Source organism: Gasterosteus aculeatus, chromosome 2 (genome assembly GCF_964276395.1).
Source record: "Gasterosteus aculeatus chromosome 2, fGasAcu3.hap1.1, whole genome shotgun sequence".
In the NCBI taxonomy this organism is placed as follows: Eukaryota; Metazoa; Chordata; class Actinopteri; order Perciformes; family Gasterosteidae; genus Gasterosteus; species Gasterosteus aculeatus.
In genome coordinates, this window is record NC_135689.1 from 1,331,742 (window position 1) to 1,344,515 (window position 12,774).

Below are 12,774 nucleotides of genomic sequence, written 5' to 3' on the forward strand. Positions count from 1 at the left end.
CCAGCTGGTTGTTTATGACGAGAACAGCTGTTTATTTTCATCCTAAACACAAACATCTGCATTTACAGCAACACAGACAGATTTGAAATGAATCCGTTTATTCCTAAACACCACATCTGCTGCAGAGATTTACAAAACCAAAACATTATTGTTTGTTCGGCACATGTGTGTGTGTGTGTGTGTCTGTGTGTGTGTGTGTGTGTGTGTGTGTGTGTGTGTGTGTGTGTTGATTTACGGCATAATAATAAAAAACAAAAACATGAGTAATAGAAGCCCAAGTGAGAAACTGTGTTGAATAAAGACAAATGATCAATGTTTCTCTCAGAGGAAAGAGAAGAGTGTGAATGTTGAATCTGACAACAACAACAACAACAGAAACAACAACAAAACACAATAAAATACATTTTTGAATTGCCAAAAAATGGATGAAATAAAGTGTTGTAATTGTAACTTTGTGAGTCAAGTCAACAGGTAAATAGTGAAATAAATCATTTAACCGCTGGCTGTTTGTTTCCTCGTGAGCTGAAGGGCAAAGTCAGTTTCTCTGTTTGTAGAAGGAGGAGAAAGGAATAATAATGCCGGAAAGAAACGATGGAAAAGAGACAGATGTGAAATTATGGAACAAAGCTACGCTAACGGCTAACGTTAACTTAAAAACGTTTCTCCCACCACCAGTGCTTTCAGGCTGATGTTTAGCGCCACTGTGACCGGGTTCACCATCTTGGTTTAGCATCTCAGTCTCGTGGTGGTGGACGGAAACCAAGTCGTAGGAGACCTTTCTGACTCAGCGCTTTGACACTTTGACACGCCTCCTGCCGAGGGGTCACTGATTAATCCGCACACACATTAGGTTGCATAAGGTCTCTGTGGGGAACAATTAGCCTGAGATTCGATAACCGGTCGGGGGAGCAGACGCACTCCGACCTGTTGGACCTGCAGCAGAGTCTCTTGACGGGACACGTGTGCAGAGTCTCTTGACGGGACACGTGTGCAGAGTCTCTGACGGGACACGTGTGCAGCATGAACTTCATTGACCTCTGTTATCGTCGGCCGTTAATGCTACCGGAGGGGAAACGTGCACGGAGCTGCAGCGCTGTGTCAGGTGGAGATGCAGGAACCGGTTTCCTCTCTCTGGGTTTCGTCCTATGCCCCGCCCCTTTTAGGAGGCGTGCCGCAAGTGCTTTGAATCCTTTTTCAGTTTTTGACCACGCGGGCAAGAGAGACTGTTCTTTACGATGCAAATTCCAAACGTGCAGCACAGGAATGTTCTACTGTGTTTGTTTTGTTGTGCATCCCTGCGTTGCGTAACGGCAATAAATGATCCTTGAAGGGCTGTGAACAGATAATCATTCATTAACACTTATTCAGCAGCGGTCCCAGAGTGATGGACCTGTGTCTCCACTCCCTCCTCCATCCACTCGAGGTCGAGGAAGCAAAAACTCTGCTTCAGTTACTCTTTAACAAACGTTCCCAAACACCAGCAACCAAATCTGCTTCCAAGCTCACAGCAATGATTAGCAGAATTAATCAAGAAAGAACATGTTATCTATTAAATGTTCATTAAAGACAACTCAAAGGTCCACATGCTAATTAATATCCTGCCTGCAATATCCTCTGTAAAGAACAAAAGGACATTAATCAATCATTGATCCGGTTTTATTCACAGTGCATCATTTAAACAATAAAATGCAAGTGTTCTACAAATGATTAAAGATATGAAGACAAGATGGAAAAACAATAAGAAAACAACTATTTGCAATGTTAGCTAAAAAATTATAAATTAAACTAAAAGTTAAATTACTCTTATAAAAGTGGACATTAAGCCAAAGTGTTCCTGCTCCATCTGGGGTGGAAAATATAAACAGACGCTCTGGTCATTTAAATACCCGACTGACTGACTTAAGGGAAGAGTGTTAAATAAAGACAGATACACGCCTGCCAAGACAATTCTTACAGATGTTAATAAAATACCTGAACACAAACGTCTCTTTTTGTGGAGAATAATAAGAAACAAAATAGATTTTTATGGGGAAATTTGCCTTAAAAAATCCCGGAAAAAAAGCACAACTTTTTTATAGTATGTTTTTTAAAGAATAAAAAAACATGTGATTGATATTGATTAAGTGAATCCGGCTGCGGGTCGGTTCCTGGCCACTAGGTGGCAGACTAACTTCACGTTCCGCAGCTCAGCGGTTCTGATGTTTTTTGCAGCTGCAGAATGTTACTTTGTGGATTTTACTCGCGAGGAGGATCCGGGGAGAAGCGGAGGAGCTCTCACGGATCTCCGGACCTCACAAAGTTAAAACAGAGACGCGAGGACTCCGGATCCACCGGCCGGAGGTCCTGGACGGACGGACGCCCGGGAGAGACCCGAGCAGGAGGACGGACAGGCTGACGGAGGTTAAGGTCCTGATTCCACTGACCCGCTTCCAGATGTTGGTCTTCCAGCTGAAGGTGGACGTCATGCAGGGTGTCCTGGGATGGGACACACTGAAGACAATCTCTGTTTCATTGTATGCGTGTTTTTTATGTATTAAGAAATAAAGCTGTAAGAAACACAAACAACCCCCCAACAACCCCCCCCCTTAACCCGAGCCGCATGAAGCCGTCAGGTGCCGTCCTCCGTGGTCTCCGTGGTCTCTGCAGGTGAGACCAAGAGACTGGGACCTGTGAGCGCTTGTTCTCGTCAGCTGGCCAGCAGACTCCGCCCCCCGCTCGCTGTGGGAGGGGGGGACAAGGGGGGAGAAAGCGCAACACACCGGATCCACGAGGACGCCTCGGGGACATTAGCTGCGGTCGCTTCGGATGGGGCGGGTGGTGTCGGTGGTGGTGGGGGGTCGGGGGGGGGGGGGGGGGGGGTCACCCGTGCAGGTGGAGGGCTGCTCCTCCTGACGGTGTGTGTGTGTGTGTGTGTGTGTGTGTGAAGGACGTGTCCTTACTTTCGTGTGACTCACTCAGCACTTCAACAAGGGGACCAAATGACTATAATAGATCTCCTCCTGACGGACCCCCTTTACTGGATGACACACACACACTGATAATCTGACTGGGTGACCCCCCCCCTCGTGTCTTTAGTAAACAAACACTCTGTAAGAGGGGACACTCAGCGTGGTTACATGGATTCAAATAACTGGCTCAGTCGGACTGAAATCCAATGATCCGTTTCATGTAAACACCTTTTGTCCGACTACGATGCGACTAACACGCCTGGATAACTCCATCCGATCCGGTTGGTAGTTCGACTATCGCGTCATGTGACGGTGAATCGGATGAGGAACTGGACTTTGCGTCTTTGCGCGTGCTCGAGATCCCGATGGCGTCTTCTCTCCGTTATCAAATCAGCCGATAGCGTCATTCGCATTCGCTGTGCTCCTGTTAGCATCACGCACAGACAGTAGAGGGACGTAGCTTCACCTCGCTCTCCGCTCGCCGTCTTTCTCCTAATGTTGATGTTGTTGTTGTTGGTTGTTGTTGGTAGTGGTGAAGCGGTCAAGCGGAAATGGCTGCATCACAACTAGTTGTAATGAAAACAGCGCCACCTATCGTATCGGATATGACGATATGCTTTCTGCCAATGATTCGATTCATTCACTGCCATGTATATTGGGAAAATAGCACCTCCCCCCGAAAGAGAGCATAGTCCCACTATAGATTCCAATTATACCATCATGCAAACATGTGTGTGTGTGTGTTTGTCACGTGTCCTGAGTCCTGAGCAGTGTTCGAGAGCCATGATGAGATGATGATGGAGTACGCCAGCAGGGGGGAACGACTACATCCAGGAGAGGAGGCGACTGCCTGAATCCTGCTCCTTTAGATGCTCTTAAATATTGTCCCAAAATAGACACGAAGGTTCCAGCATGGATGAATTATTCCTCTGAGGTATGCAGAGTCTTTAAAAGAAGAATGAACATAATTCAGTCATTGCGTTTTGTTTGTTTGTTGCTATTCTCCAAATCTGGAATCTCTTGGCACCTCACGATTCGATTCGAGTCTGATTCAGAGGTCAACGATTCGATTCTAAACCGATAAAACGATTATCGATGCATCTCGATTTTCCAAATTTGCTCAAATCTGAGTTTGCTACTCAGAGGTTGCTAATCACTTCCTACTTTATTTGATAATTAAAGAAAATCAACAGATGAATTACCTTCTCTAATTTTTCATAAGAGAAAAAAAAATCTTTGTCACAAATATGATTTTCTATCAACAATGCAAGAACCAACACAGCTTGCATTTCAACACAATATGGAAGTAGCCGAGGTAAAAAAAATATAAAACAGATTCATTTTTCTTTTAAATGAAAATGCCAACTTTCAATACGGATCGACTTTTTGGAAAATGGAAATAATGAGGTAAGATGTGCGCAGGCTCCTACATAGTTCAGTAAAGTTATTAGATACTCAGATTCAGACTGACGGACCGGTCTGCGAGCTGGACGCATTGCTCTTAATGTGCCGGTAATGATGGTAAATGATGCTTGTAGCCAGTGCTGTAGTGGTAAAATTAGAGGTGGGTAAACTCTGAATTTTGTGATCATACAGACCTCGACGCCATGCGAAGCAACGCAACACAAAGCGTCACGACTCTGTAAGGCTGTCCTGGCTATATTGCATTATGTTATCAGTAAAAGTCATATACAATCAATGACAATGAATAAATGTGTTAGTAGTTTGTAGTTTATTAAATCTAAGAAAACAGTGAAGAAAAGTATGTCAACACAACAACACAATTGCAGATTAAGAACTATCTACATACGGAGTCTCCTTTTTACAGTAGTGCCCAGAGGGCGTAAACGCCACTTAGAGGTGGGTAAACGCTATTTATAGGTGCGTAAACGCTATTTCCAAATTCTAGAGGTGCGTAAACGGCGTTTACGTGCGTTTACCCTCCACTACAGCCCTGCTTGTAGCTGGTTGTCATCTACGGTCCACTACAATTACCGAAGGGGGGCGTTTGTTTTTTGACAACGTTTTATCTCATAATTTCGACTTTCTATCCCCTTTCTTCAGTGCGGAAATGGGCTTCTATAGTTGTGTGGATGCATCACTCCAGCCAATCCAAAGACGGGGTGTGTAACCAATCAGGTGTAGAGACCATGGTGACTGGCTCCGCCCCCTTACTGTCAGAAAGAAAAACAGCGAGCGCGTAGAAAACACCTTCGAGCGCGAGCAGAGACTCTCCTCGTGAGTGAGGAAGTTCACGCTCCGCGAGCGAGCAAATATCTCTCGCGAGACGGACTTACAAGTCATGTGTAAGATATGTGTCTTGCCATTTTAAGCCACACGTCTTGGAAGAAGATTTTCAGGTGATATTGAACCAATAATGATCCACAAAATATTCTGTGATAATCGGACAGAGAATTTAGGAGAGATGGGCAATAATGTGTTTTTGACTAAATTCCAAATGAGGGAAAATCTAATTCGGCGTATTTAAATGCCATGATTGTACTTTGTGTTACCCGAGAGCACATGTGTGCCAAATGTCAATCAGGCATTGGGGGGAAAATGGGGCTACTGTGATACTTCTCTCATTTCTAGGAGGTGCTACAGAGACGCTTCTTTATACCCAAATAATATATATTAATAATAATTCCTTGAAATACAATAGGTTCCTCTACGACGAGTCGTAGCGAGGACCTTATTAATTCGGCTCAAAGTTGATGTGAACAGATTTTGGCGTGTGAGTGTTTATTTTTCAGATGTGTGTGACGTTGTTGACTTTATTGTTTATTGTTCTGATACTGAGTGGCTCAACTTTAAGATATTTGCATTATTTTTATTGTTTTCTTTTGTAATGTCACCTTGTCATCTTTTCCATCTTACCTAAATGTAATCTCAAGGAAATCTCTGACGGCGTATTTTATGTTTTGCCAATTATGCAAAAGAAAAGAATGGCAATATTTCTGTGTGCAAAGGGAAACTTAAAGATGCTGTGTGTGGTGCTCCAAAGAAATAAAACGGGTTCCTCTCAGCTTGTCCTCGTGTAATGACCCTTGTTGAACACCAAGGGGCGCCATGCTCCCTTAGAGCAGAGGATGGTGGTTTAAGAAGAAGCCATTTTTATTATATTGCACATACAGGAAATTGTTCTCTGCATTAATCCCATCCCACACAGTGGAAGCAGCGGGCTGCTGTAAAGGCGCCGGGGAGCAGTTAGGAGTCTTGCTCAGGGGCGATCGAACCGCCTGAGGTTCCTGGCGCAGCCTCTGTACTCCAACACGCCACGGTCGCCTCCATAACAATTGTTTTATTGAAACAAGCAGAAAACATCCAACCAACAAAGTAATGTCAAATTAAGAAAAGAGACAACAGGTTAATAAGTTGAAAATAGGCCTGTCAATATATTAAAAAACATTAACTAATTAATCGCATTTTGGAGATTAATCTAAACAATGTTGTTATTAATGAATGTTTTCTCTTCTAAAGATGAAATCTTATTTTATAATGTGTGTATTTTAGACACAGTTGTTTAATTATTATTTTAAACACAAAACAACACACATTTCATCATCTTGGAGGCATAATTCCACAGGGTGGAACATTTTCGAACTCTCAGAAGTAATTGCGCTCTCGGCGTCCGGATCCCTCGTGTGACTTCTCTCTCCTCTCCATCACTACTACTTAAATAGACAGGCATACAAACTATTCATGCCATTGAATGCAGCTGAGGCCAATTACGCCTCCATCTGCCACCGTTCCCTGAGCAACTCCCCCAATCTGTCCCCTCTGCAGCCGATCCAAACCACAATGTTGAACTAGCGACTCTTCCTACTGTCCTTGTGCACTTTGCTATCAACTCTCCATTTGACGGCTGTGTTTGAAGGGCCAATAATCTCCCCACATTTAGCCAGGATGTTTTATTGAATTAAAGAGTATCAACATGAAACTCCATGACTACATTAAGAGGTTTATTTAGTTATTCTGGGTTCTCACTCTATTTCACTCTATTTGTAGGGCTGTCAATAGATTAAATTAATTACAGTTTTTTACTAATTAATTGCACATTTTGAAATTCATTAATGGAAATTAATGAATGTTGTTGTTACAATATTAATGAATGTTTGATTTTATTCTAGTAATGAGTAAACACTTTAGAAAGCGTGGATTTTAGACACTTTGATGTTGAGATGGAAGTAGCCTAGCATCTAATCTCGGCCACATTAATCGCATAGATTAACGCGTTTATGTTGACAGCCCTACTCATTTGTGGGACACACCAAACCTGTTTGTCCCAAAAATCCTGTGAAATTAACCCAGATGTGATTTTGCCGTGACCTGATTGGAAGACCACGGTGGAAAGAAATATTATGGAGTTAAAGGCCCTCATTCATACAGGCAGCAATCAGACCCTTGTTCATAGACAGTTTATTCGTCGCCACAGTATGTGTATGACTGACCCTGTGCCCATTTGTTGTGTATATGGAGAATAACCCCACGGCAGATGTCTATATTAAAGTAGAAGCCCAGTTACTGAATGTTGGGGCTGTTAAACATCTACCCTTTCCAGTGGTACTAGATCATGACCTACCAGTAGGTAAGGGCTGATTAAAAAAGATGGATATTTCAGAGACCATGAGATACTGTATGACAAACAAGGGTCAGTCAAGCAGCTAATAGTACCTAAATCTTCCCGGGAAATAGTGCTCAAGCTGGGTCATTCTACACTCTGATCAGGCCACTCAAGGAAGAGATATTTCTACTGGATGGGTCTATGTGATGCTATAGAACATGCTATTCATCTTCCCGATGAAAACCCATCAAGGCAAAGTCAATTGCTTTTTTTTGGTGCAATTCTTTGCCAGGGTGGAATTTTCCAAGGAAATTCTGACCGACCATGGGACAAACTTCTGTCCAAGCTACTGGGAGATGTGTACAACTTGCTTGGGATTAAAGGAATCAGGACTGACAGAGGTTCAACCAAAGCCTCAACCAAATGCTCAGTTCATAAATGTTACAGGATCTGATTGGGAGCAATGGTTACAGTACACACTGTGGGATTTTCAAGGTCGTCCACATGAGGGAGAAACGTGAGAAAATGGCCGCACAGGCGCTGCAGAATATGTTGGAGGCCCAACGAAACCAAAAAAACAGGTGCCTCTAAGGCGACTACGAAATACAGAGCCACACACACGAGCCGCCTGCACAACAGACCTGCCTCGGAAAACACGCCGCCAGTGACGGTCTACAACCCCGAGCAGGCAAACGGACAGTTTACTGAGCTGTAGTTTTTTAAACCGCCTTTACCCAAGTGTGGGCAGAGCCTCACTTTTGCGGGTTGCAAATTGTCGGAAACGGTCGGAAATTAGGGAGATTTACGGGTGTTTACGGGGACAAAAATCTCACTTTTCATGCAGTGTCTGGGGGTGATACACACTGGTCCGGACAGACTGAACCTCCAGTAACTTCTACAGTTCCTGCATTCTGCGTGACATGAACGAGGTGCCCTGGTCAGTCAGAATCTCTTTCGGGATTCCGACTCGGGAGATGACCTGAAACAGCGCCTGCGCAACACTCTTGGCGGAGATGCTGTGCAACGCCACTGCCTCGGGATATCAGGTTGCGTAATCTACCAGAACTAACACAAAGCGATACCCCTGTGCACTCCGGTGAAATGGCCCGATGAGGTCCGTACCTAAGTGCTCGAACGGCAGCTCCATTAACGGTAGCGGACGCAACGGCGCTCTCGGAATGGCCGGCTGGTTTACCAGCTGACACTGCGGGCAGGACGCGCACCATCGGCGCACTTCCGCCCAGATGCCTGGCCAGTAAAATCGGGCCACTATCCGATCCAGAGTTTTATCGCTACCCATGTGGCCCGTCATCGGGTTATAGTGAGCCGCCTGGAAAACTATTTCCCGGTGGCTTTTCAGTACCAATTATTGTGTATTTTCCTGACCTGTTTGAGTGTCACGACTCACTCTGTATAGCCTGTCCCTAATCAGTGAAAAGTGCGGGTATGTTAATGCTGTGTCGGGGCGCACCATTTGACCATAAATTCGCATGACTTGGTCGAAGGCAAAGCGTAGAGTATCATCACGAGACTGCTCCAGTGGAAAGTCTTGGAGCGTAACTCGCGTAACCCTGTGTTGTGCAGTCGGATAAAGCCATCGAGGTCTTTAAAAATGACTTTTCTGTTTTGCTGTTCCTGAATGTCACAAGCTATTTGCCTCCATCTTTTCCTCAGCTTGTAAGGTAGCTTGGTTACCAGAGCTTTCATATTAGCACAACAGTTCAATTCTTCCATGTGGCTGATGTCCATCGTGATGTTGTAGGATCCGTTGCAGCACATTCCACAAACCACGATCAAAACAATCCAAACACGCCGGGAGATATTCTGTCCATCATGTACAGGCAAAATGAAATAACAGCTACTCAGCGCTCATCATCTCTGCCACCACGATAAATTGCTATATTATAACAAGACCCTCTTTGGTACAGAGCCTTTATCAAGGCTTTTGAAGGCGTTGAGGAAAAGGCAGGAAGAGCAGATTTTCTGTACTATTTGGAACAGTTTACAGGAGGACAGCCCCAAGAGTTGGTGCGAAGTTGCCAGCATATGGCTCTATAGCGTGGCTATGCAGTTTCTATGGGACTTCTACAGGATTACTTTGGAAACCAATATAAGATTGCAGCTGCATGTATGGAAAAGGCTTTGACGTGCAAATAATAAAATTGGTGAATGGTAAACATGCTTTGAGTCTGCTTTGTTCTTGCTCCAATGTCATGAAGGAGCTCCAGTACATGCAGTAATTGGATATTCTGGTAAACTTGAGAGCCATTATGTCAAAATTACCATTCAAAATGAAAGAACAATAGAGGGCCACAGCTCACAGCATCATGGAAACCAACAATCAAAGAGCTGACTTTGTGGATCTGTTCATATTCATTGAGCGCCGTGTCAGAATCCTTACTTACCCTCTTTATGGTGACATACAGGACCCAGCAACCAGTGTAACTGGGACAAGGCTGCTCAACAGGTATAATTCCCAGCCCAGTAACAGAGGGCAATGGTCAGACAACTTCATTGGGGCAGAAAGAGAACTAGAGAAGTCACTAACTGGTTTGAATCACAAGGACACAATGGGGGGGCAGCCTGGTGAGAAGGGTCCTCAGCTCGGTGCTGTGGCAACAGACTTTGGGTGATGACGGACTTCATATAGTGTTCTGTGATGCAGAGGCCATTTTGAATGATTGGCCAATTACCAAGCTCTCGATTCCATTGACGTGGAACCACTCACACCTAATCACCTACTACTTTTAAAGGGTAAACCAGCTTTTCCATCTGGAGCGTTTGAGCCAAATAACTAGTATGGAAGATGGAGGCACGTACGGTACCTGTTAAAGGAGCCCGGCCCTTTTACCTGGGCTACTGTGGTGCTGGATTGCCCCCAGATAGGTCTGTCTGACACGCAGTTCTTCCAGCCTTGGTCACCCTTGCGTTCTCCTTCTTGCAGGAATAATCCACCGTCACGTTCTTTGTGTGGTTGATCTTGTGTTTTATTTCTTGGTATAATGTTTGTTCGTAACCAAACCCACTCTCTCGTTTCGCGACAGCGGTCAAAACCCTTTCGCTCTCCGGGTCACAGGCCATTTACCATTTACCATTCTCCAATCCACAGACCACAGCGAGTCCTTTGACTTCAACGTAGTTAACTGTCTACCGGTTCCACCCACGAATCCCGAACAAGGGGACGTACACGTACATATATAGACAATCAAAAAGGGGGTGCTAACCATCCTATTGGGCTAACAGAGTTCTTCCATGGTGATTGGGTTAGAGTTGGTGCGGTAGGCAGTCTCCACGGCTCTGAGCACATGACGTCTTCTAGTGCGTTCAAGGTGACAAGTCGTCACTAATCACGACTATCATGCAACAAATACCACCCGGAACGTATTTGTGGCACGCTCGAGCTACCAGCTTCGGGGTTCGCTTTAAGGACGCACGGTTCTTCTGGGCAGTTTTATTTTCTTTTCTTGCAGTGAGCAGGTTTCCGTTGGTTTGTCTCCCTCGGCTCTGCTCCTCGGATCTGCTCCTCGGCCTTGCCCCTCAGCGTCTGCTCCCGAGACTCGCTCTCCAGGTCCTGCTCACTGCTTTTCAAAAGATACACAATCAGTGCTCATCACTTCCACTTGTGCTCCTTACTCACCTGCCGGCACGTCCCCTGAACCACTCCCCCGCTCTCCCCCCTGCAGCTGAGCTAACCACACCCGCCACCACATACCCCCACCGCTCGACTTAGGCCGGGGAGCCATCCAGGCACTCTTTCTCCACCGTACTGTACCTGGCCTCTCTCTCCGACAGTTTCCGGCTGATCTAGAGGACCGGGCGGTCCACCCCTGCACCTGCTGGGACAAAACGACCCCCAGCCCTTTGTTCGACGCATCAGTCTGCAAGTCAAAAGGGAGAGAGAAGGTGTATGGAGCAGTGGTTCCCCACAGAGGGCCCGTTTCGCCCTCTCAACCGCCCACTGGCACCGCTCCGTCCACTGGACCGGATCTGAGGCACCCTTCCGGGTCAGGTCAGTCAAGGGGCTGGTCAGCTCCGCAAAGCCCGGGATGAACCCCCTGTAGTAGCCCGCCAGCCCCAAAAACTGCCTCACCTCTTTTTTCGCCTTGTGGAACGTATTGTGGATACCAATGCATGTGTCAACGCCAAAGAACTTCAAACCTTGAATTTTCCCATGGGGATCAATAAAGTACTTCTATTCTATTCTATGTGCACTGCCCAGATGGCTAGGTAAGTAAAGATTACTCCATATTTATTTACCAAGCTTCTTCTTCATTTTGCCTCAAATGGTCCAAAATAGTCAACGCTGACTCTGGAAACGGAGGATTATCAGGAAGCACTCTGTCTTGAGGAAGGTCTGCCATTTGTTGGTGTCCTGTGGATCCATGCATTAGACCAGTGGTCCCCAACCACCAGGCCGCGGACCGGTACCGGTCACATTATTACACATTATAGAGATAAAATGACAAACAAAAACAGATCAGTGTTTGATAAAAGTGAGAAAACTGACATCTTCCGGAGATCTTAATCTACAGCAGGGGTCTCAAACTCCGGCCGACTTTGGCGGACCGTCAGCGACACTCCCTCGCCGGCCGGGCCGGAGTTCACCTTGCGTGTGTCCCTCACACATTTGAATATTTCTTTGAATATTCATGAATATTTTTTGAATATCGTCTTTGCCCACTTGTTCCCTCAAAACACAACACTTTTTCATTTTTCTGGGGATTTTTGCAGAAAATAAGATATCTGGCAAACACAAATTTCTACCTTCCCTCATTTCATTTCATTATCCTTCCAATTATCATCTTTTCTTTTGAATATTTACTCATTATTTCCTTTGACCTCATAGGTTTACATACACATTATGAAAAAAAAGTCTTTGCAATGATCACTTTGTATCAACTGTAAGTGGATTTAATTTAGTTATTGAATACGAATCAAATCAAGAGTGAGATCAATTAATTAAGCCAATACAGTTTTCATATTTAAATGGGCCGCAGGTTGTACATAAAAAGTTCGGCACCAAAGTCAAAAAGGAAACAATCCCTTCTCTAATGTTCCGCTTTCACTCTGTTAAGAACTCCGACTTTGAGCCAACACACTTCTCTAAGCAGCTGATCTGGGTCGACTAGTGAAGCCTCACAGAGCCAATGTGGACAGAGGAGCACATGGACCAGTGGACAGAGGAGCACATGGACCAGTGGACAGAGGAGCACATGGACCAGTGGACTGAGGAGCGTTTGCAAACTCCTCAGTAATTATTCT